The sequence below is a fragment of the Osmia lignaria genome, chromosome 6, assembly GCF_051020975.1.
Source record: "Osmia lignaria lignaria isolate PbOS001 chromosome 6, iyOsmLign1, whole genome shotgun sequence".
NCBI lineage: Eukaryota > Metazoa > Arthropoda > Insecta > Hymenoptera > Megachilidae > Osmia > Osmia lignaria.
The window spans coordinates 277,682-304,118 of record NC_135037.1 but is presented as its reverse complement, the minus strand read 5'-3'; the positions used below and the strand labels follow the sequence as shown (position 1 = coordinate 304,118).

General features: G+C 40.2%; 1 long non-coding RNA gene across 1 annotated transcript; it reads left to right on the top strand.

Annotated features, from left to right (window-relative positions):
- The first annotated feature begins 2,978 nt into the window (after nt 1–2,978).
- LOC143305390 (uncharacterized) lies at nt 2,979–3,846 on the top strand. Its single transcript, XR_013062286.1, has 2 exons — nt 2,979–3,130; nt 3,790–3,846. It is a non-coding gene; the product is annotated as an uncharacterized LOC143305390 (long non-coding RNA).
- Nucleotides 3,847–26,437: the final 22,591 nt, after the last annotated feature.

The following is a 26,437-nucleotide window of genomic DNA, read 5'->3' as shown; positions in this document are numbered from 1 at the left end:
AACGTTATGGATACGGCAGAAAACATTTATAATTGTAACGATTGTATCAGAAGTTGGTAACACTTCTGATGTACATGTATACTGCAGTTCACGAAAGACCATTGCAACGTGAAATGTTATTACGTGAACATGGCTAGAGTAGTATGGCAACCATACCATGGGAATGTTTATCGATGATCTGTTGTATCGATATGTCTCGAATATTTGTCGAGGACCTTTGTATCGATGGTTGTAAATTAAGAGCGAAATTTAAACCATCTGTGCGTTTACTCATGTGAAAAGACAAAGCTTATATTGTAAACCCCTTGACGTGGGTGATGGAGCTGAGAGAAGGCCGGAAATCCAGAGAATGGAATAGTTTCACTTTGAAAATTCCTGAAAGACTAATTTATGATAGACCATATCCAATTCGTTGTTTTCGACCAAGTCAGAAACGGTCCTTAAAAGCTACGAAGTCTTTTTCGATATCCTCTCTACTCATGCACACTAAGAGGGGCGTAAATTTCCTCAAGAGTTGCCTTTTGCCAAATACAAGGTCTTGTCGTTTCCTATTTTCTCTGGGTCCCACGCTTTCTCGTAGCACATGTGCGCTGCAAGGTTCTAGCGTCTTGGCGGAGCGCCTCCATTTCCACGCGCCTGAGGGTGGACCACAGCCAGGAGAAGGAGCCTACACAGAATGGGCTGGACTCCTCCACTATTGGACGAGGGATGATCCTGAGAGAGGATCCAGGATCCACGCAAGAAGGGGTATCGACCGACATCACGCGAAGATCTCCGCCAAGCGCAGAAAGATCAGAACAATTTTGTCATCTAAATGCGACGGATCGCTCTCATGTTGTAAAAGCGCATTTTGGACTTTATAATTTTGCACGATTGCTGAATAAATAGTTTAAATCTTTTTCCGCGCCTCGCGGGCAGAGTGCTTTAGCGCTCCACGGTTCCCTAACGCTGAAATTCCCTAAACATCCCTATTTCCGCTAAACGGACACGCAACACCATACTTAACTCGCGCACCTCACTAGGTCTAGGGAGATTTTTAATAACGTGTGTGATGCTCCTCTACAGCTTGCTTCTTACTTTGCGATCATATAAATGGTGGACAGAAATAAATGACGTACGATAACTGATAACCAATGATGATATGGTAAAGATACACCATACACTGAAATTCCTATTATCTTCCAAAGGAAAAATTATATGATCGTAAAGTAAGAAGCAAGCTGTAGAGGGGAATCACTCACGTTATTAAAAATGTCCCTAGATCTAGTGAGCAGCGCGAATTAAGTATGGTCTCTCGTGAACTGCAGTATTCCAGTTGAATATTGTTTACTTGAAATTATCAAATAGGTCATTTGTCATAGGTTGCCGACGCCTGAACTAGAATCTTCCTAGTAGAAAAAAAATGTTTAATTTTGCGCCGCCTCCGAAAACTTTGGTATCCTGTTTAACGATTAAGTAGATATTATTAATAGTTATGGAATATTGGTATAAATGATATAGAAATTATTTTACACTTTTTAGTGCATTTCGAAGACGGCTTTTTTTGTTAAAAATTATTTTATTTCTCACTTTTTAGTGGAACGTGTAGTATTTGTAGTATTTATAGTGTAAGGTGATTTTGCGTTTTTGTTGCTTAGCTAATAATCATAAATCGAAAAAAATTGACCGAATTTGGATGGTTAATAAACAACAAATTCCATAAATTTTTGCAAGTGGGATCATCGCGGATATACAGGGTGACACGCGACTACCTCGACGGCCGAAGAGGGATGATTGCTAAGATGATTCTAAACAACTTTTTCCTTTGCTAAAATGTTGGTTAAGGCTACGTTTTCGAGTTATTTACAAAAAACACCGACCAATTCGAGCGCGTACAGTGCGCGGGCTCAGGGACCACAGTGTCGTCCTAACGTAAAAAAACTGAACTGGTGGAACATTTTTAGTCGTTGTTTAAAATGAATAATCTCTTGTCGCCTGTCATGATGTAAAAACGAAATTCTAAGCATTCTAAACAACAAATAAGAATGGTTGACATGGAATAATTAATAAACGTTTGGGCTGAACTTCGTCTTGGGGGACCAAAAATTTCTGGATGAAAAGTATCAAATCTTATAGTTTTTGACCTGAAACATTCGAAAATGCAAGTTAAATGTCCAGGAAACCAATAGTTTAAGTAATACAAGTGTTTAAAAATGTACGTATTTAGTGACGTTTGACAGGTTACAATGACGCTATATTGCTCCTACCCATCTTCTGATTGGTTCGCACGAAGGTTCGCGCATAAATTTGAAATCTGTTCATTTATTTCACTCTATCAATTTTTTTATGCAACTGTTATATTCTTGGTAGCATCATTGTCGGAACTGTCTTTTATTGTTGGTGTGTTTTTTGTATCATTTATTTATTTTTTGTGTGTTTTTTCATATTTTTGTGTGTTTTTTTGTATATTTGTATATAATGAGTACGATAAAATATAATTTATGCAGGTATTTGAATTTTATGTGTTATTTTATTTAATATAATTTATACATTTTAATTTTCTGTATATTTTGTATGTAGTATCTGTGTTTTTATGAATTTTATTTAATATGATTTATGCAGCTTGCCCGCTTCGAAGGAATCGGCTGTTTCATGGGCCAGGGAGAAGGAACTTCTACGTACTACAAGAAATTGTAGTACCCATCGCCGGCCCATGAAGCTTTACGTAGGCGGGGAACACGGTCTTGGCCGTTTCCGATGCCCTGCTGGCCGCGGTAATTGCAAACAGTATGCGGCCACAGTCGATTCCTTCTTTCAGGATGTCCGTCTGCCGTTACATAAGGCAATAAAGTAAATTTTCAATTGAAATCATTTGATTATTAATTTCAATTAAATTTATAATTGTCTCTTATATATATATATATTTTTTTTTTTTAAGGCTTATTTATTGCTTTACTTCCGACTTCTCCTACGAGGTTACTCCGACTTCTCCTCCGACGTAGGAGAAGATGAGGAAGTATTGTCAACGGACACGATTGCAGCGTGGTTCCGCTACTGTCGGGAGATGATAGTGGACCACGTTTGCAAAATGCAAGCGGGCAAGCCGAAATTAGGCGGCATCGATGAAGGAGGTTCTGCAATCGTTGTACAGGTAATTTTTATACTATTTTTAATTAATTTTGTTATTATTCCTGTTTTCCACTACTACACTTTAAATATTATTTCAGATCGATGAGGCCAAAAGTACAACCGTGGTCGTATCATCGACGGCCTCTGGGTACTTGGCATGGTCGACACATCGACCAATGACTGTAGAATGGTTGTCATTCAAGACCGGGAAGCGGCAACCTTGATCCCCCTAATTAAAGAAAACGTTGCTGCAGGCAGTGAGATCCATACCGACTCATTTAGGAGTTACATGGGTCTCGCTGCTGAAGGATTCATCCATAAGATGGTGAATCATAGCGTCGAATTTGTTGGTAATTATTTCAGTTTGGTCAGGCCACAATAAAATTTCCGGCCGCCGTGAGGCGGCCGGTCACATTGCTGTGATATTAAATAAATGTTTTGTGTATCTTTTAATTACAGCGCCTGATGGAACTCATACGCAACAAATCGAAGCGAACTGGCGACCGGCAAAGGATTGGATGCGCGGAAGAGGCCGCTTCCACGACGAAGACTTTGCCGATCGCCTGTGTGAGTATTTGTGGAGGAAATTCTGCAAAACTCACACAATTCATCTTATGGATTCCTTGATCGCAGCAATCAAGGAGCAGTACGTTTTCGAATAAGGTAACTTGAACCAATCAGATGATGGGTAGAAACAATATGGCGTCATTCTAACCTCTGAAATGTCACTAAATACGTACATTTTTAACACTTGTATTTCTTAAACTATTGGTTTCCTGGACTTTTAACTTGTATTTTCTAAAATTTCAGGTCAAAAACAAAAAAAAAAAGGGACCCCTTAATTTTTGGTGCCCCAAGACGAAGTTTTACCAACGTTTGAATTCGAGGCTACGTTAATGATGAAAAATTTGAAAAGAATTTAAATGAAACTTACTGTTGGCGAAATGCCCCAAATTGTCTCAGCCCACGAAGTTGGCAACGAAAGTATTTCGTCGGTGCCTCGTTACCGATAGCGGCAGCACCTCTCGGGCCCACTTTATCCACGCGGTCCCCTCTCCACGCGCTTGGCAGCACGATCGACGCCATCATCGTGTTCTTCTTGTTCGATCAAGCAACGCGTTAACACGTGTGTTCGCCATCCACGCAAAATTGAACAAGTACGCAGTTTTTAATCACGCGAAGCTGAACATCTCAGCCCGCGCTTTAACAATTAGTTTGTGTTTCTCGTCCACGCCGTCTAATTAGTACTATACACTTTTCTGTATATTCTCTCGTGAGTAGTTGTTCTATGCGGATTCTAAATCACTGGCGTCAGCATTTTTTTTGCTGATTCAGCAGTAATTTGACACCATCAGCAGAAATATACCCCCCTCCCCGCCCCCTCTCCCCACCCCATGACCTTGAACTGAAATTTGACACCACCGTCAGCAGAAATATGATACGTCCTCGACAACCCCCACCCCATAACCATCCCTCCCCACCCCCTCTCCCCACCCTCCCCACCCCCCCATGACCTTGAACTGAAATTTGACACCACCGTCAGCAGAAATATGACACGTCCTCGACAACCCCACCCCATAACCGGCCCCTCAGACCCACCCCTCCACCCCACACCATGACCTTGAACTAAAATTAGACGCCACCGTCAGCAGAAATATGATACGTCCTGACCTTGAACTGAAATTTGACACCCCACCCCATGACAACCCCCACCCCCACCCCATGACCTTGAACTGAAATTTGACACCACCGTCGGCAGAAATATAACACCCTACCTCCACCCCCCATGACCTTGAACTATTTTTGTCTTATCGGAAGACGGCACAAGGCCCCAAGTGGAAATGAGATTTTTTGTTGGCGCAGCAAATCTGACGCTGCAATTCGCGACTATAGAAGGTAGAGGTTTTGCTCATGACCTTGAACGAATTTTTCTACGTGTTGGAAATGCGGTTTTTGTTGACGCTGCAGAGTGAACAGCAATTAAACACTTTCGTCAATGACAGCCCCACTTTAATAAAATGGGAGAAAATTGGCAATGTGCGTCATATGTAGTTTGACAATTAGAAGTGCAAGGATACTTAACGCGTTTGTGGAAAAGAGAAATGGAGGCCACGTTACTGCAGGAACTCGAACGCATCACAGAATTATTGGAGCAGCGGGCGATAAACATCAATACTGAAGATGAGCGTTGCGATTGCTTGATGCGATGTGATCAGTACATCGAATTGATAGACGAACGATTACAAATGGGAGACGATTTATCAGTCGAAGGATGGCGAGACATAGAAGCATACAAAGAAAGAATCGACGCCTTGCGTAGAATATTGTATCGTGACAATGATCATCCTAGTGGTCAAAAGGCAATATTACTAAACGAACTTGCTTGTATAGAACAACTTTTGACACAACGTATTGCAGCCATAAGTAGTAACGACGACCGAAACGCATGTCTGGTGCAATGCAATCAATGCATTGATTTAATGATAGAGCGATTGCAACTGGAAAAGGACTTATCAACTGGTTTGAAAAATAGTTTAACAGCCAGGATAGCGAGATTTAAATCGTTAAGAGCAGAGTTACACGGATCTGTAAAAATAGGCGAAGGTCAAAGGAGAACAGATGCTGAATCACATGCATCATCATCATCTCTTATCTGGGAGGATGTAGAATCAGCTTTCCATAACCGGATAACTACAGGAATTATAATCAACACCGAGCATATTGAACCACGAAACTTTTTGAAAGATGCTAGAAAAATAGTATTCCAACGTCTAGCGGAAGTTTTCCAAAATCATTCATGCATAAAAGTGAATACGGTGTTGTATGGGGAGTTTACCGCTAATAATAAAACTGATGTGAAAAGTTTCAGTGCGAGAAATAAACAATTATTTTCTACATCAAACTTGAACGATTGGTATGACAAATACGTTGTGAACTCAACTTTAACACTGATGGAAGAATTTCAGGAACGGGACAGTGGTTGGGCAATATCGAAAATTCTGCATTTGATGTTAAATATCAATAAATGCAATCCGATGCATGTTGGTTGTTACACCGATATACCAAAAACAATCACGGACAAAAGAGCGGTAGTAAATGTGACAGTTGACGATGATACGTGTTTTGTCAGATCGATAGTTGCAGCATTATATCCCGCCCATGTGAATGCAAATCGACCATCATCGTATCCCAACTATGACACCGTTTTAAATTTGGAGGGCATTGCATTTCCAATAACGCTTAATCAAATACCAAAATTTGAGCGCCAAAACGATGTTTCGATAAACGTTTATTTCTGGGAGATGAATGTGAAAAGGTGTGCTCCGCTTCAACTCACCACTAACAAAAGATTTCGTCACGTTAACCTGCTGATGCTTGAAACGCCCAACCGTAATGTGCGCCACTTTGCATGGATTAAAAATCTTTCCCGGCTTGTTTCAAACCAGCTCAGTGCACATAAGAGTAAAACTTATATTTGTGACAGGTTTGTATCACGCCATTACCATCTATTTTAGTGTATGCGTTTGTTCTTTTTGTACTAATGCAGTTACTTTGTTTATATGCAGATGCCTTCACTACTTTTATGCAGAAGAAAAGTTATTGAAACATACGAAGGACTGCATGAAGATGAACGATTGCGCAATCATTCTACCATCGAGTGAGGATAAAATAATAAAGTTTGATAATTTTTGTCACCGAGAACGTCATCCATTCATCGTGTACGCCGATTTCGAATGCATGCTTAAGAAGATTAACAGTAACATCAATCAAGGACACTGCAATGCATACCAGCAGCACGAAGCATACAGTGTGGGATACTATTTTCACTGTTCGTACAACGCATTGGTGTGTGAGTATCGCGCGTATCGGGATCCTGACTGTGCTGAATGGTTCGTGAATGAACTTGAGAACCTTGTAAGAAAAATTGCACCATTATTTAATACGATTGTGCCCATGACAAATTTGACGGGTGATGAAAGAGAAAATTATATGAATGCAACGCATTGTTATATTTGCGAAAAACCGTTCGACATCGACGAAACAAAAGTTCGAGATCATTGCCATTTCACTGGTCGTTATCGAGGACCTGCTCATCAGGGATGTAATTTAAATTATAAAAATAAACGTTTTATACCAATAGTGTTTCATAACTTATCGGGATACGATGCCCATTTTGTAATAAAAGAATTGGTAACGATTATCGAAGGCTCGACATCAGTCTTGCCAATTACAAAAGAAAAATATATTTCATTTTCAACGAATTTAAAACGTCACAAAATTTCGCTTCGATTTATAGATTCATCCAAATTTTCAAATTCAAGTTTAGATAAATTGAGTTCGTATTTAGGGAAAGACGATATGACGATTTTACGGTCACAATTTAATTTTTTGAACGAGATAAGATTCGATTTGCTTACACGAAAAGGCATCTTTCCATACGATTATGTTACCGACTACATGAAACTGAACGAGACGACATTGCCGACATGCGACAAATTTTATAATCAACTTAGCGACTGTGCCGTTTCACAGCAGGATTATGACCACGCGATAAAAGTCTGGTACAGTTTTAATATAAAAACACTTGGCGAATATAGCGATTTATATCTACAAACAAACGTTTCATTATTGGCCGACATTTTTGAAAATTTTCGTAGCAGCTGTTTGAGAAGTTATAAATTGGATCCTGCATATTACTATACTTTACCTGGTTTTACGTGGGATGCAATGCTGAAGCACACGCGTATCGAATTAGAATTATTGACAGATATCGATATGCTACTTTTCATAGAGCGCGGCATACGCGGCGGTTTAAATCAATGTTCTAATCGATACGCAAAGGCCAATAATAAATACATGGATTCGTACAATTCCGAAGAACCATCGCGATATTTAGTATATTTCGACGTTAATAATTTGTATGGATGGGCAATGTCGCAGTATCTACCTTACGGCGAGTTTAAGTGGTTAGACGATAATGAAACTAAAACTTTTAACATTCATGCAATATCCGAAAATTCGAACATTGGATATATTTTGGAAGTCGATTTGAAATACCCGCTAGAATTACACGATAAGCACGCGGATTTACCTTTTTGTCCAATACGCGAGAAGCCTCCTAATGCCAAACATGAGAAACTACTCGCTACAGTTCAGGATAAGCAACGTTACATCATCCATTACGGCAATCTTCAACAATGCATAAATCATGGCTTAAAAGTTTCTGTAATTCATCGCGTTTTAGAATTTAAACAATCTCCATGGCTTCGCGAATACATTAATTTAAACACACAACTTAGAACTGTAGCTAAAAATGATTTTGAAAAGAATTTATTTTAATTAATGAATAATGCAGTCTTTGGTAAAACTATGGAGAACGTTAGAAATCATGTAGACGTTAAATTAGTTACAAAATGGGAAGGTAGATACGGGGCTGAGGCCCTGATAGCAATGCCAAATTTTCATAGCAGATCAATATTTTCGGAACATTTGGTTGCAATAAGAGATGCGAAAGTTGGAAATTAAATTTAGAAAACCCATTTATGTTGGTATGTGTATTCTGGATATATCAAAAACACGTTTGTACGAATTCCATCATGATTATGTTTGGCCGAAATTTAAACATCTTTGTAAAATATTATACACAGACACAGACAGTCTTATATACGAACTGGAATGTGATGACATATACGATGTAATGAAACGCGATATACATCGGTTTGACACGAGCGACTATACCGAGGACAATGTTTACAGTATGCCACGAGTAAATAAAAAAGTACCAGGATTAATGAAGGATGAAAATAATGGATGTATAATGACTGAGTTTGTCGGACTTCGGTCGAAAATGTATGCTTTGCGCGTAGAGGGCAAACGGGACACGAAAAAAGTGAAGGGCGTCAAAAGTAACGTAGTTAGGAAAACTATTTCCTTCGATGATTATATACGTTGCTTGTATGATCGTTTAGAAGTGCATCGTGAACAGAGATGTATTCGTTCAAAATTGCACAATGTATATTCTATATGTGAAGAAAAGAAGGTGCTTAGTCCTTGCGATGATAAACAATTCATAATTCCACAATCCACAAGAACGTTGCCTTGGGGACATTATAAAATAAATAATTATTCCTAAAAACATAATTTATTCTTTGCTCCACGAGTAAAATATTATTAATTTCCAAGTATCTTTATAAGCCTGTAGGGTTTCGAGCTCATGCAAACCTTGCAATTTCATGAGAGAGAGACCGGAGTTCTTACTCATCTCAGGTCTTAGAGTTTGGAGGGAGATGTTTTCTCAACTCGCACGTGATCATCGCCTTTGTACTTGGCTGGAGCTGCATTCTTTATGTTAGAATATACGGACGATAAGAGTTTGTCCGCGTGTTCCGGTGTTACGTCGACGGGACACATTCTAATCGTACGATGACTTCTATTGTTATAATCTGAGACCAGCGTCGGTAAGACGGTTCTCCACGTTGAAAAATTGTCGACGTAGAACTAATCGTCGCTATGCTCCTGGCAAACCTGGTGGGGGCTTGGTGGTATATAAACTGGTCGGTTGGGTGTTGCGATTACTTTAAAAGAAACTTTGTCGCGTAATATGGATCTATCACGATTCAAGAAAGACGTATTCAGATCTTGGGTGAGTAGTCCTGACATCATTCTTTTTTCTTTTTTGTTTTTGATTTATTATTCCGTTTTCTTGTGATGCCCTTTTTCAGCGTGAAGATGGTACTCACGTGGTTTACACGGGGCACATTAAGGGCACAGACTCCTTGTGCCATGACCTGTATGCGTGCACTCACACAATCAACGGAAAGCATGCACGTATACGCCATGCGCGAGAGAGACACTCGATTTCGTAGATTCCATTTTTCGTCTCGATAATTGCATAAATGAAATTTTCGCGGGTACAGCACACACGGGTAGACTTCGCTACAGGTCGGTCTGGTCCGCTTGAACGCTAATAAACATCATACGTTGAGAAAAATGGAATTTTGGAAACTGTACGATTGAGACAGACGCTGTTGTAAGCAAACAACATGGCTGCCGAATGCTGCGTTCGGCTACATTTTAGCGAATATTGGACGATTTAATCGTTTTTTCACTGATAACAGAGCAGACCAACTTCCCTTGAACTAGCACAATATCACTGAAATTCGATTTTTCACAATTTATCACTTCTGGAAGACGTAAAATGGAATCTACGATTTGCACGCATCAGACGTCAAATAGACATAAGAATAGTTCAGTGATTCTCCGTCAGAGGCATTGATGGTATATTTGACCACGTTATCATCAGGGTCGATAAAAACACAGATCAATCGATAAATGTAAATTCTAATTTGACACCACAAATGGCTACGCGAATATAGCCACAAGTATGGCATAGTTGCCGTAACGTATTAAGACTTCTGTCACGCTGTTGCCACATCTGTTACAATTGCAACAGGCTCGAGCCGATTTTGATTCCTGCCAGACATAGAAAAGAATAGGGCGCTCGAGAGAGAAAGAGGTTCGAGAATGAAACAATACATGTACTAATGTGTGCAACCATCAAACTTTTTTGTTCATATTTATAATCATGTTTTTTTCATCAATTAAATTACAGATAGAATACTTGAAATGGTATGCCAGAAAAATGAATTATAAAACTTGCACCATATACAGTGAAAACTCGATAAATGTACATAATTATTGCCGGTCCACTCCGCAACTGTTATGGAATAGGAGAATCATTTTTCAAATTTGATTGCCTAGTCAGTAAACACTGATTAGAAAGAGTCAGTAGCTGAAGACGAAAGAGGGACTAAAACCGGGATTTATTGCCTTCATTTAAATGCCCCGTGTCAATGTGACCATACTAATGCACAGAATAAAGTTTTTTATTTTGTACTTTTTGTTAATAAAAATTTTACTATCATGTGGAGAAGATTTTTCTGATTAAAATGAAGCTAAACACAATATAAATCGGTCAACATTTAATAGCATAATATTGGGTTAAATGTTGTGCTTGTGAGTCTTTCTCTCTTTGTTTATCCTTCTTGCGCTATCCTTTTCTATGTTCGGAAACATCAAAGAACGGCGGATTCGTGGTGCTGGTAGGGGTAGAATGAATGAAATAATACACATAACGTAAGTACGCGGCCATAAGACTTATAGGAATGAAAACTACCTGACATAATAATTTCAAGAAGGGAATAAGAAATAAAGAAATGAATAATGAATTTTAATATAATTCTGTCACACTTAGACTGGGACACCCTGTATATGCAGGTACAATTATATTAAAATTCATTATTATATTTCAAATGAAAAAGATTTCAATAACACGTGGCTGGAGTGGCTGTCATGGGAATCGACGATGTAGACGGCGCGGAGAAAGAAGAGGCATTGTTTATATTTATTGATTATATTTCAATCGATAAATATTGTATATTATAGATCAATTTACATGTCTTTATTTTTCATTCCTTTCCTGAAATTATTAATGCCATATAGTTTTTATTCCTATAAGTCTTATAGTCGCGTACGTTATGTGTATTACAGAGTCTCATCGAATCTGTCGTAGCGTGTGACTATATTTACGCCGATCGGCCCTACGTTGTTTCATTCATGATACTCCTTCTCTTTCTCTCGCGCTGTCCTTTTCTATGTCCGCCAGGAATCAAAATCTCGCTCGGCTCGAGCAAATTCATTTTGCTAGATGGTCACAGATGCGGCAACACCGCGATAGAACTCTCAAATGATGTGACTTGGCAACTATGCCGCCTCACTTTCGTTTCTTATTCTGCATAATGACGTTAGATGTCACACCGTCAAATGTCGAATTTCTCAATTATGTGTTTTCACGATTGCCCGATTCTTTCCAATGGCGCTTACATCGATTCGGAGGAGGCCTCGAAGGAGTCTGTGCCCTTAATCTCGCATACCGGAAGGCCGTCCGGTGGTACCGGGCCTATTTTCGACATACCCTTCAAGAACTATGGGAGTGGGACGAAGATAACATCCTGAACCTTGCGCCTCTATTTCGAGAGGAGGGATAAATTTTTTATATAAATAATATAAAGATAAATTCTTTTAAGAAACAAAAAACTTGTGCAAAAAAATAAATCATATACATATATATATTTTCTTCTTCTATGTGGTGCGTGTTTTTATTTTTATTTTTATTTTTATTTTTATTTTTTTCTTAAGCCTTCTGATCCCGTTCTTTAGTTTTAGTAGTACAGAATTGTTTTGGTTTTGAAGCCGGGGTTCGTTGTTCCGTTTTGTTGTGCTTCTGGTAGCTCTGCTATCTGTAGATCTGAGGGCAACGTTGTTGGGGTGGCGGTCGGTCGGTTCTGCATCTCGATGTCTTCTGGCGTGAACTGGCGACGTTTTTTCACTAGGCTTGTCCAAAATTCGCTGCATAGAAACATTAAGATTCTCGTCGCTGCCGCCGTACGTTTCAACGACATGTATCGATTCTTCACGATGAAAATCGGGACGATCTTTCGTCACATCCGCCGTCTGTTCACTCGAAGATGTACCAGGTTCGGAATAACTGCGTGCGTCGCATCTCTACAAGATCCGCTTGCCAGAGATCATCGTAACCCCGTACAATGACTCGTCTACGTCTAAAGTTACGTCTCGCTGGCGCGTGCAACTCGTTGACCAGCTGTATCTTCTCGTCCGTGATATGATTGCTCTTCACCTTCTTCATGTTTGTACACTAACATCATGCTTTACGAACGTGTCAATTTATAATCAACCCGGCTTCTCGAAGTTCTTCGATTATAGAAACGATCTCGCTGTCATGCCCCGTATGTCCTGCGGATTTCGAGGATACGAGAAGACGTAATCTATCGACGAGCTCGTTTGGGTCATTCCAGTGCACGTAGTCCACCGCGTTATCCTTAGCCACCATATCGAACGGTGTCAGATTACCTCCACGCCGCTCGCTCTTAAGCAATTTTGCAATGATATATTTATACTTGTAACCCTTGTTACTTTTCACAAGCCCCGACGAGATATGGCTGCGTCTATGAGCGTTCGACGACTTTAATATTTCCGCGCATTTGTGTAAATCAGCATCGTTGAACAAGGTGTCATCGGGCATTCTCATAAATAGTAATTCGTACAAACCAGTTGTTCCTCTGTACCTCACTCCATTAATAATCACATCGTCGTTTTTGTTTACGTCGAAAACTGAACTTCCAAGCATTAATTTGTTGCGTTGTACGTATATTCCATACACGTCATCTATCTTCTTCTCACGATCGGTAAAGAGTAATTGAATGTATTTAGCTGCCAACGGCCCCAAATTTTCCGTGAAATGGCTACGTATGTTTTCGCTAGGCTTGTCCAAAATTCACTGCATAGAAACATTAAGATTCTCGTCGCTGTCGCCGTACGTTTCAACGGCATGTATCGATTCTTCACGATGAAAATCGGGGCGATCTTTCGTCACATCCACCGACCGTTCACTCGAAGATGTACCAGGTTCGGAATAAATGCGTGCTCTTGCAGTTTGTGTGCTTTGAGGGTTAAGAAAAGGAGTTGACGTCAATTCTTGCGGTTCTTTAATATTCAAAGTTGGGAATGTCGACTCGGATTTTATATCGATCGTGTCTGAATGTGGCGATTCCGCGGACATATTCTCGATAATTCGTTCCAGCGGTTCTACCACGGGTCTCAATCGTTTTTCGATGACTCTCTCTTTGTCGATGCTCTCCGATTTGAGAGCTCTGCGTTTTTTGCGTATAGCATCGCTTGTTTTAGCTATAGCATTCGCAACTTTACTCGATACTTTAATATTACTATTATCCATTGCAAAGAGAAGACGTCTACTCGCTAAGCGTTCTATCGAAGGACTAAATGTTTCAGAAAACGGCAAATTCGTTAAATCCTTTTCTGTAACGACCACGTTCCATCGAGCTATCCTTGTCGATTATTACGAAACCATATTTCTGTTCCCAACACTGTGCGCACAATTTACAAAAATTTTCGTACGACATATCTGTATTTACATGATCATTATAAATGTGGCGTAGATTCGTGCCATCTTGTTTGAACACGATCAAAAGGTTTGCATTGTCGCGAATTAGGTGTTTCGGTATTCTCGCGTAAGTCTGACAGAGATAAAAACAGTCCACGCGCGAGTGCCTGCCCATAGCGAAATATTCTCTTATCACGTCTTGCTTGTCGCATGCAACGTCATCGAATATAAACACCGAATCGGGCAGCGCCTCGTTCGGTGGCACGACTTCGGTATTATTTGAAAATGAAAAGTATCCGATTTCAGGAACGTTTGTCAAAATTCGTTCGAGATATTTGTACTTTGGTTGTTGCAATGATTTTAAGTATACATATACGTTATTGAATCTTACACCGTTCGGGCTCTCGATCAGACTGATTACGACGTTCGTTTTACCGCAGTTCGATGGACCGCAAATTATACCACGTATCGTATTCGGCAAGAGGGGTCCGTGTCGTCGCCGACGATCGTCCATGCGTGTTGTCCTCTCGTCTACATCGAGAATAAGGATAGACAGGGGCTGCTTTGCGAAACGCATATCGTCTATATAATAACCATATATTTAATGATTCAGCCTCTTTATAGGTTGCGGAAAAGCTGCTTGTCCGCGTCGTGAACGCGCTTTAGCCGCGGCCATAGACGAGCTTTAATCGCGATTAACCCTTTTTCTCCGCGGCGATAACGCGCTTTAACCGCAATTAACCCTTTTTCTCCGCGGCGGCGGCGGCGGGGCAGCGGCGGCGCGCGGCGTAGGCGGGCACGCGGTGGTGGTGGCGGGCACGCGGAATGCAATTCGTGACCGAGCCATCAAATACGCATCCGAGCAACAACGTGACCGAAAGTAGGTCTCGACGATGCTCGCTCAATCTGTATCAGATTGCACATCGACACGTGTCTACCTGTAAACATGGATTTCACCCTACCCCCCTCATGTTAACCGCGTCAGCAAGGCGTCAAAGAGGCATCCAAGCAAAACGTGACCAAAAGTCTGTCTCGACGATGCTCTCTCTACCTGTACCAGATTGCACATCGACACGTGTCTTCATGTAAACATGGATTTCGCCCTACTCCCTCGTGTCTTTGAAATAGAAGAACATTCCTTTGTATCTCCTACATTGGAATATGAAACACAAACGTTACACATACAATCGTTCTAGGTAAAACAACATTAAGACGCATAAAGTATATTTTTACTAAATAGTTTTTATTATTTTACAGTAATGAACAAAATTAATAAATGATATTAAATGTTTCGTGTTTTAAGACAAATGTAACAATTTTTCTTTTTCGGTGGAGGTCCATCTATGTGCGTGTCATCCCCCGGCCGGTTATAATGTTCCATACACAGTTCTTCATCTTCCTCCTTCCTTTTTTTAACCACCATTCTTTTAATATCGATACGTTTCTCATAGCACATGCTCCGTTGTGCGCGATGCATGCCATATGTTTATCCATCCATCCATCCTGAATATGCCGGCTCTTGGTTGGCAAATTCGGTAGATCGTCATCTTTGTTCAAAACCTCTATATTGATTGGACTGACTGAAGGATAAAGTTTCTTCAGCCATTTTTCTTTCTCAATGCCCTTGACGTATACAGATCCATGAATACTATCTTTCAAACACGAAGCGGCACACTCTTGAAGGCGTGAATACGGCACGGTACCATCGTCCCACTCAAAACCATGATGATTTTGCGTCAACCATTTTATTTGTCTTAATTCTGCTTTCGACAATTTTCTCTTAGCAAATGGAGGCGCAAAGATGAAACATTGTACACGATTCCCATTCTGGAAGATGGCAAGTTCCTTTACGAATAACTCGTTCGTATCGCTTTTGAAGCCTTGAATGTCCACGAATGTTGGTACGTTCATTTTGATTAGTTGAATTTGTGGCGAAAAATGACTGGTTTTGCTGTGGAATGATCTCATATAAACCCTCTTCCACTTAAGAGAGTTTGCGCACTACATTGGTGAGTGGATTGTACTGCACGATACGATCGTGAATGATCAAACAGTACGCGCTAGTATTTTCAGGAATGTTTTCACTACACTCAAAATCGATTCTTACATCGATTGTAGCGCTTTTTATCGATTCGTTCTGATGCGAGCAATCAATGACAACAAATGGGCCGTAGCCAAAAAAGAGTATCTTATCGTATAGAGCTCCGTCATCACCATTACTGCACATTGCTCCGTAATATGACTTTCTGAATTTTGCATACATGTCGTAAAGGACAGAGTATCTATTTTTATTAAAGTCAAGATTCAAATTGTCATACGGATATGAATCCGAATTTAAATACAATCGAAAATTGGTGAGTTTGCAGTCATCAAATTTGGTGATATGTCTATTGAGCCTATTTTTTTTATCCGTTTGTAATGCAAATATTACATATCGTGGTTTTTCTAATTGCGTAGCTGCTTTAATGCTCCATGTATGTTTAGTGGTTGCTTGTAACATTGGATACTCGTATAAGTCCCAGGAACGGTAACTCATAATTATCGTTTGACCGTTTTCAAGGATGTGCAACAATGAAAGTTTGTGCCTTTCTTCGAGCGTGACATGTGGCATCCTCCACTGTACTTTGTATAGTTGCAGCGTATATTTTGCACCATCTGTTCCAAAAACAGCGTTTTCGTCGTCTCGCGACCGAATCAGAATCAATTCATGATGCGCATTAATCACTATTCGTTTGTAATCTTCGCAGAAACCGAGCAGCATATTTAGAGGAACACAAAAGTCAAAGTAGCCTCCTGCATTGGGTATGTCTATCCAGCCAGCGTTTTCAAGCATTTTTGATCTTGTCGTTGTCAACGATACTCCATTTTTTATCGTAGTTGTTATTCCAACGATTTTACAACGATCAATCTCCACGCCGTTTAATTCATATCGAATTTCATCAAACATAAATGCTGCGCAATTCATTTCTAGTCCAACTGAAGTTCCTGCAACATTGTCATCGTTGAGAATGAGTTTTCCTTCGACGTAAAGGTAACTCTCACTAGGAAACGTGTACAAATCTTGTTGTTGAATGGGAATTCGTATTTCATCATTGTTTCCGAACGTTGTGTTGGCGTATGGGCTGTAACTATGTAATTCGATCTTTGTAATTCGATCATCAGAAATCGGTAAACTGGCAATGTTCAATGGATCCATCATTTTCGTTTCTTAATCACAAAACCCAACGATTGCAGAAATTGCGCGTTTTTGTCGCTCAAATCTTGCGATGTATTCAGTTTGGGGATATTGTAAAGAGTCATCACCGTTTAATACATGATTATAATTCCTGCAACCGTGGTAATTGCTACTGCAAGTACAATTTGTGCGTTTGTGATTGAAGTTCTGGTTCCATCCATTTTCTAACGATCCTTTTAGCAACTCGTTCAACGGGGTGCCCAATAATGCATTCGGCGGATTGTTGATCGGTTGAGGTTTAGCATCTGTGTACAACAGCATTATTTCTAGTAATGTTTGGCATAAGTGCTGCTTGTTCTCTTGAAAGGCTATTAAATGAATGGATATTTAACGTATATTAAACGGCCGCGTCGTCGGAGCGTTCGACGATGTGCTCTTGCGATGTGTCCGATTTGGATATATTTCCTCTACTGAATGATTGTATAATTGTCATCGTTTTTACATCATTATCCTTACTGCAGCTGTCGTAAAATGTTCAGCATGCCGTTCGAGCCGTTCGAGCCGTTCAGCGGGCCGTTCGAGCCGTTCAACAGGCCATCGATTATGTTTATATTCATGTTATTTTTTACACCGCCTAATATGAAGCCTCACTGTCACTTCTTCTCCACGGAAATTTATCAGATTATTGTTTTGATCGGTAATGCGTATACTAAGGTGATCAATGGCTCTCACGATAACTGGAAGATAAATGACGTTCGTAGGACTTTCCGAAATTTTATATCCTGGCGGCACGCGCGGTGAAAACTCATGAATGGTATGAACACATTGACCGTTGCTATACGCACCAGTTGTAATATTACATTCGATCCTCAGCACATTTACTTTCATAATATTTACGGGTATATCCGACTCGTGCCATTGCCCCGGCGGTAATATGCGATATGTAGAAAACCCGAGAAGCGATTCTATATTATTTGGTTTGGTAAAATCGATTGTATAATCACTATATATTTCACTTTTCAAAGTGCTGTTATTTGTACGAAATAAAATGATTTTTGCCTTGTCCATTATTTTCTCTTGCATGTATTTATTTAGCGCTTCGAGTTCGTACGAACCATCCGGTATCGTGATCTCACCATCGGCATCAAAGTAAAATTTATTGTTTGTAAAGTCAACGTTCGGTATTGTGTTGAAAGCTTGAAAATCAACGAGTCCGAGTTTCGTAATTATCATCCTTCAAGTCTATAGGTGGAAAGTAATCAGTGCTAAGCACAGAATTTTTTCCGCTTAACGTAAACGTCAACGACACCTTTGCAACTGTGAAGACTATGTGCATCGAAACTATTTTATACATTTCCAGCTAAAAAATGCAAGCAGAGTTGTCCGCATACACTCGTATTGAATTTTTGATACTGCGCGTGATTGTATAAAATCGTTACATGGTTTCCGAAGTAGTTTATTAACTCTGTCGGTGGCCTCAGATTTCCAAAAGAATCGAAATATTTAACACAATTACCTCGCTTTACGTAAGCTACCCAGTGTGTACCAGGACCTTCCGATTTATCTAAATTCACGATACCGCATTCGTTTAAGAACGATTTAGAGGGCAAATTTGTACGCATGAAAACGCCTCGAAAATATGGAAAGTTCAACTTTCGTGCAAAGTTATATAACTGTACATTTGTCATTGTGTCCTGTGGAAGCGTTACAATTTGCCGAAGCGCTTCTTTTTTTTTTTTCTTTAATTCCTTTTCCCCGTTTATATGGTGCAAGGTAAAGTCCATGTCCTTCCATAACACGATTGTGCCGTTTCACTTCCTCCAGTGTTTTCCGTGCTGCAGATGCATCGTTGACTGCCTTGGCGATACCTGCTGCACCGCCGGCCACAGTGCCCAAAGCTGAAAGGCCTGCAAAAATAGGTACAAGTGCTGGAAGAAATCCCCCACGTTTTGCAACTGGAAGTTTGCGCAATTTCGTCTTCTTCTTCTTGTTACTTTTCCGCGGTGCCATTACTTTCTTCTTTGGCTAACTCTTTGGCTAACAATATTCCAGCAACGCGCGCAGACAAAAGTGTTTTCCAATCTGGTGCGAATTCTTTTTGTGCTAATTCGAAGATCAAATGTGCATATGCACATCGTACGACTATCGTATAGGAAGTGAAATTTTTTCCGAGGATGTTTGGGTTTATATAGGTAGAGAGAGAAGTTGTAAATGATGCAATACATTATGATTTATTAAAGTATAATTTCTAACATAATTTGTAACATAATCCTTTTTTCTCTGTTAAGATGCTGCTGATGCAGCTGTTATTATTGCCTGAATACCTAAAGCTACTAATTCGCAATCAATAATTGAATTTGGATCATAAATGTCAGTTTTTTTGATATGCTGCACAACCTCTGCAAGCACTTTTACATCTCCGTATCCCCGAACTAATGCAACAAACTCTTTAAATTTTTGTTCCACCGAATACAGTTTATCATATAATGCATTATGCATTTCAACTATACAATCATTTAAAATTACCATTTTCTCAAATGTTTTTTTCATCATGCACATACATATATCATTGCTAATCAATTTAATTACTTTTTCACTATATAGCACTCCAAATTCAACACTTATATCATTAAAATTAATATTGTCGCGTGTATCTTTTGAATCGTCAAAGAAGCTGCATATGTTGTCTGCTTCGGCTACAATCAGCGACCATGTGACTATGCTCAGCTCCAGGCGGTTGTTTCGGCTGTCTGATAATACGAGTTGCGGGTAGAAATTGTCGCCAAGTATATTTATGCCGATTTCCAAATGCTTTGTACAGGAATCCGTCAATGGATATTTTCGGCCCAAAATTCTACATGATAATTGTGGTGCGATTCTAGAACAAATAAATACCGTTTAAGTATGTTATTAGAACAAATATCGACAGCGTTAAATGAAATGTGTTTCGAACACTTGCTTCACGTCATTCTGATGTTTTGTCATTTTTTTGCGTGCCTCTTCTTCTTGAGTAGAACTTGCGGGGCGCTTCCTTTGGCAAAAAAACTCTTTGAAACTTTGAGAATACATATTTCACTTTTCACAATACAATCTCGCGAACGATGCACTTGCGGTGATGGTCAATTTGGTTTTGCGTATGCTTGAAACTTTAGCAAACCCCCTACCTTCTATAGTCACGAATTGCAGTGTCAGATTTGCTGCGTCAACAAAAAAACTCATTTCCAAGACGTAGAAAAAAGTGGTCTTCCGATAAGAACAAACAGTTCAAGGTCATGGAGGGTGGGGGTAGGGTGTTATATTTCTGCCGACGGTGGTGTCAAATTTCAGTTCAAGGTCATGGGGTGGGGGTTGTCATGGGGTGGGGTGTCAAATTTCAGTTCAAGGTCAGGACGTATCATATTTCTGCTGACGGTGGCGTCTAATTTTAGTTCAATGTCATGGGGTGGGGTGGAGGGGTGGGTCTGAGGGGGGTATCATATTTCTGCTGATGGTGTCAAATTACTGCTGAGTCAGCAAAAAAAATGCTGACGCCAGTGATTTAGAATCCGCATAGAACAACTACTCTCGTGTTTTGTATATAGCTCAGTGACCTTTGTATATATTCTTTCTTTTGTACATTTTGTTTTCTGTTGTGAATAAAACTGTTGTGTTACGTTACGGCGTGTCCCTTTATCTGACCTCGCAAACCACTCAATTCGCTAATACTTACGCATTCGTTCCTAAATTAACCTGGTACGCTGAAAGCAGATAATTGTCACTGGGTCACTGTGTCGGTCGCAACCATTCGACGAGGAAACACGTTCGGTAGAACAGCTGATTTCATGGTCGGGCCAGTGAACTCCCCTCATTTATTGCACTTAGGTATGAATAATAGGCGAGGTGTTTCCTCGTCGAATGGTTGGGACCGATACAGTGACCCAGTGGCAATTATCTGCTTTAAGCGTAGCAGGTTAATTTAAGAACGAATGGCTAAGTTTCATTTATATTGTTTTCAAATTTTTCATCATTAACGTGGCTTCCAATTCAAACGTTTATTAATTATTCCATTTCAATCATTTTTATTTATTATTTAGAATGTCTAGACTTTCCTTCTTTACATTATGACATGCGACAAAAGATTAGGTTCCGTATTCATTTTAAACAATGACTAAAAATGTTCTACCAGTTCAGTTTTTTTATCGTGCTATGCCAACAGGATGCTGAGCCGTTCGTTCGTGACCTACGTCAAGCCCCGCATTCGTAGCCGATGCTGAAATCCCTGAGCCCGCGCGCTATACGCGCTCGGATTGGTTGGGGTTTTTTGTTAATATCTCGAAAACCAGGCTTTAACCAACACTTTGGCAAAGGAAAATGTTGTTTAGAATCACCTTAGCAATCATCCCTCTGCGGCTGTCGAGGTAGTCGCGTGACATCCTGTATATCCTTCTAAATATAAAAGGTTTCATCGCGAACGATACATTCCTTGCACAGTAACATGAAGGAATAGATTTTTTGCTATAACAGTAGTTATTAACAAATTCCATAAATTTTTGCAAGTGGGATCATCGCAGATATACATCCTACTAAATGTGAAAGGTTTATGCAATCGGTACATTTCCTGTAGCGTAAACGCTAGATATAAATGAAGTATTACGTTTTTTGCTATAAAAGTCGTTAGGAATGAGAAAGTACAAAAATTTTTTTGCGGGACTAATCGGGACATATACTCTACAAGATACAAAATTTTCGATCCGACTGGTCCATCCGCCTTAGAGTAATCGGTAGGGAATGTAAATCAAGCATTACGTTCTATGCAAAAAAATCGTTAGCAATAAAACAATGCAAAATGTCTTAACGGGATCAAGTGGGAGAAATACTCTACAAGATGCTAAAGGTTTCCTTTCGATTGGTCCATCTCTCTCGGAGTAATCGGTGGACATACATTGAACGTACATGGAACAGTACGTTTTTGGCAACAAAAATCGTCAGGAATGAAGAAATGCAAAATGTTTTTTTAACGGAACCAATCGGGAGACATATTCTACAAGATGCGGAAGGTTTCGTTCTGATTGATTGATCCGTCTCGGCGTAATCGGTGAACATAAAGAAAAATAGAAAAAAAAGAAAATATACACATCGAATTGAGTATCCTCCTCCTTTTCGAAGTCGGATAAAAAACAAGATTATTTTAAGATTATTCAGATTAGTTAAAATTATTATAACAATATCGTGCTTGGTCTCATTTTAATCAGGATAATCTCATCAATATGTTAATGAAATTGTTATTAAAAAAAAATGAAAAATAAAAAAATGTCATCACTGCATTAGTGTTGTCCCACCGATACGAATGCGACACAGATCTTAAAAGGAGTTGAATTCTTCCAGCAGTTGAATTTTCGTTAGCAGGATAACGTTCTATTTCTAGTAATAAACTCGAGCATAACTCGACAAAGTAAGATATCTCGCGGCATCCCTTTAACATGTATCTTTTTCAGTTTATTTCATTGAACGTATTCTCTTTCTTTGTATACTGAGATATGGCAACGCTCAGCTCAAGACTCTAAGCAAAGAAGTACAGTCCTTGGTACCGAAGCAATCTTCTGTTACTGTTGTGGGAAAGGTAGTGTGTAATGAAATTGTCTCGATCAACTCCGTTCTGCACTCTTAGTTTATTGCAGTGCTGTCTCTAACGATGTTTGACAGAGCTCTGACACCACCCAGGCCCGGGCAAGGCCCTGAAACAAACATGAAAGGAGATAATAGAAATTTTGACTCGCTCGGGTCTGGTCGCTAAATGCATAATTGACCAGACCCGACGTGTACGAAGAAAGGAAAAGAAAAAAGAAGAAAAAGAAAAAGACAGCGGCGTATGTGGTGGGCCGGTCGCCACACTGTCAACGCGTGTTAGACTGCTGTAGTGCGAAGTATCTCACATTTTTATATTAGAATAGAGCAGATGGCGCTCATTCCTGAGGCACAAATTCACGACCCTTTGAAAACAAAGGCATGCTCAGTAGTGAAGGGCATATTGCTGAATTGCATCGATATTTGGTATCGATATGTATCAACAACCAAAGTATCGATATACATCAATTGCGAATAAAGTAGCGATATTATTGATATCAATATGTACAATTAAATTAGAAGTGAAATTCAGTAAAAAATAGACTATTTATTCAAATATTTGTTTTATGTATGATAAAGATATTATTATATTTAATATTTTAATTTTTTTGGACGTGCATCCATTACGAGGATTATTTAGAATCTCTATTACGGCTTATCATTCTTAATCTTCAAGTTAGTAATCTGATCTTACAATTTGACGAATTATACTGATCTTCTGTTAACAGCTTATATCTAATTTACGTGTACATAACTATTTATTAACTTATACATTACTATACATTGAGATCAATAGTGCATATATTCTATATATTGTGACCCTTTTCGTGGGTGCACTTTATACAATGTAGCACAATTCTGAGATGACGTCTTACAAAAAATCGAATGGTTCGTTGGGCGCCAGCCACGTTCGCGAGGCGATCGAGAAAAGGGAAAATCGGGGTCGTTTACACAAAACGGGAACTCCCGGTTCGACCGAGGTCGACCGTCATACACTTCGCAGAGGAGTACGCGAGGAGGGGAAATTTTAGTACTGGGAATCTCGGGGTGGAAGGGTTCTGAGGAGGTTCGCACATTACGCGGTCGAGAAGGGGTTGAAATAAGGGGGAGAAGGGGTAAGGCGAAATCGCGGAGTATAATGCACAGACGAAGAAGGTAACCGTTACGCGAATTGACTTTACAACAGATAACATAAGGGGCTCACCAATATGTTGGACACGCCACACACACATGTACACTCACGAACGCTTCTACCAAATCGCTTTTACAAATTTCAAACTCGCTATTCGCTATCTCTCTTATACAATGACTTTCTATGTCGTTAGACGCCGAAACGCGATCGGGATCGATAGGGCTGACGGAGGCTCGGCGATGCTGGCTGCAGACTGAGGGTCTTCAGACTCGACGGGTAGATGGCCCCACGGTGTCCTTTTGGGTTGTACAGTTGTCGCTCTTTCCCATCGCAGGACGCTCTTTCCGTGAGGGCGGTAGGGTCGTCGTCGGCCGCGGGACAGAGTTCCTTTGACGGTGGTGGCAGCGTCGTATTCTAGGGTCTTCCGTCGCCTCTATCGTCCCGATACTGGCGGGTGGGAAAAGGAGATAGTATTAGGGAAAGGGGTATTGCAGTGTAGCGTTGAAACTCAAACTTTTTGTCTGAGCTCCGTGATTCATGTAAAAGGAAAAGACATTATGATAAGTAAATGAATAAATAAATAAACACAATATTTGGGGGCATACCCCGAGGTAAAAAAGGCCTTGCGGCCAAAAAACCTCGATAAAATAGTATATTTATTGATAATTTGTTTGTATCAATGTGAGGTGTGTGTCTTATGTGTGTTTTGATTTTGGCTGATTATTCTTTATGTAATCAGATCGGATCGTAAATGATCGCATATTGTCAGTATGGCAACGTGGAGTCGTCGTAAGCAGTACCGTTTGACGGTAGCGTTTAGCATGTATTTGCTAAGAATTGATTTGTTGAAAGACTGTACCGATTGACGGCAGGGAGTGCGTAATTGATGACGATATGGAATCGTCATCGGCTTGACCGATACACGGAACCAAAGTGTATTAATGACGACATGTAGTCGTCATCAGCTGGACCGATGGACGGCCGCTTTTGTATTGTGTATTGTGAGCAGTAAATGCTGATTTTGCAGTTACGTACCTTTATGAATATGATAACTGCTTCTTCAAAACGGTAAGAATTCACTAATTCAACGAACACTGAATAAATGCAAAATGTTACACTGTGCCCTTTTGAGAATCAGAATGAACTGTGTAGGGCCCTCGAACGGTACGCTCGATCGCCCTAGACCTACCTACCCTTTCCCCACAGCGTGGGCGACGCATAGTGTTAGGAATCGGAATTATCGACCGATAATTGCTGGCAGTCAATAGTTCTCCTATTACCGCTTTGTAAAGCGCTCGCTCCTCTGCTGTCCCCACCACCGCTCTTTCTCTCTCTATCCACTGGTTTTCTTACCACGAGCTACGTGCTACTTTACTTATTCGAAAGAAACGGCAGAGAAAGGATCGCGAAACAGAAAGAAAGAGAGAGAGAGACCAACGGAGTGCGGACACAGAGGAACGGGTTGCAACTTTATACAAAAATCACTCAAGTACACTAAATCAACTTTATTCTGTGACCGTAAAATAAACTGACCATTTACAAACTAATAACTGGAAGCTTCAGTCACCCCGATAGCAGTTAAACAATCTAAACTTAAACACATAGCGACGTTAAAAATTTTTTTGACGCGCACCCGTCTCAGGGCCTTACAACGGTCAAATCAGCCGCGCGATATTTAAAAGGAATTGGGATCTGTTTCGACCCAACAGCAGGGACAGACGTGTGGCGGGCGAAAGTCGGGAGATCTCGGCAATTGGAACGCGGGGGGGGCACGCGTGGCACCACGTTACAATATATGCGGGGGTGTACTCTATACAACATCTTAAGCGTAATACCTGTTACGCGGCATAGTATACCGCTCGCGGATCTATAATAGCAGTTTTCTACCTTTAACAATCTTACGGTTTTAACCATCGGGAGCAATAAACTCACCATAAGACAACGTCCGTTTTGCCTTCTATGTACCTTGTACAGATGGTAACAACGATAAATTCATGAACTGATGAATTTATCGCACCAATTTAGAAGCCCGGTCGGTCATGCTCAATAACTTATTTCTTGATTATTAGAAAAGATCTTAAGCTGGTCGGAGTGGTAGTTTGTCACGTATCGAAGCAATTATCGTGTTGAACGTAAAGATTAAACAGATCCTCTTCAGGATAAGGCCCGTAAATTCAGAACACTCAGTTCGGACATTCGTATTGTCCACGAGCTCGCGACAAGCAATTTACAATCTTTTACGGGCTCTTCCTACGTTTTTTGTGCATGAGTCGTAGCCAGTCCAAACAAAGGCCCAAACCTTTCTTTTGGCTCGGCTTAGCTTTCTTTCATGATTTCTCCTTCGTGTTCCAAACAGCCCTCTCTGCTGTGCACGTGTCACTGCGAGTTATACTGACCCAACAACGGTCATGAACCGTCATTGCACTCTGCCCCAAGG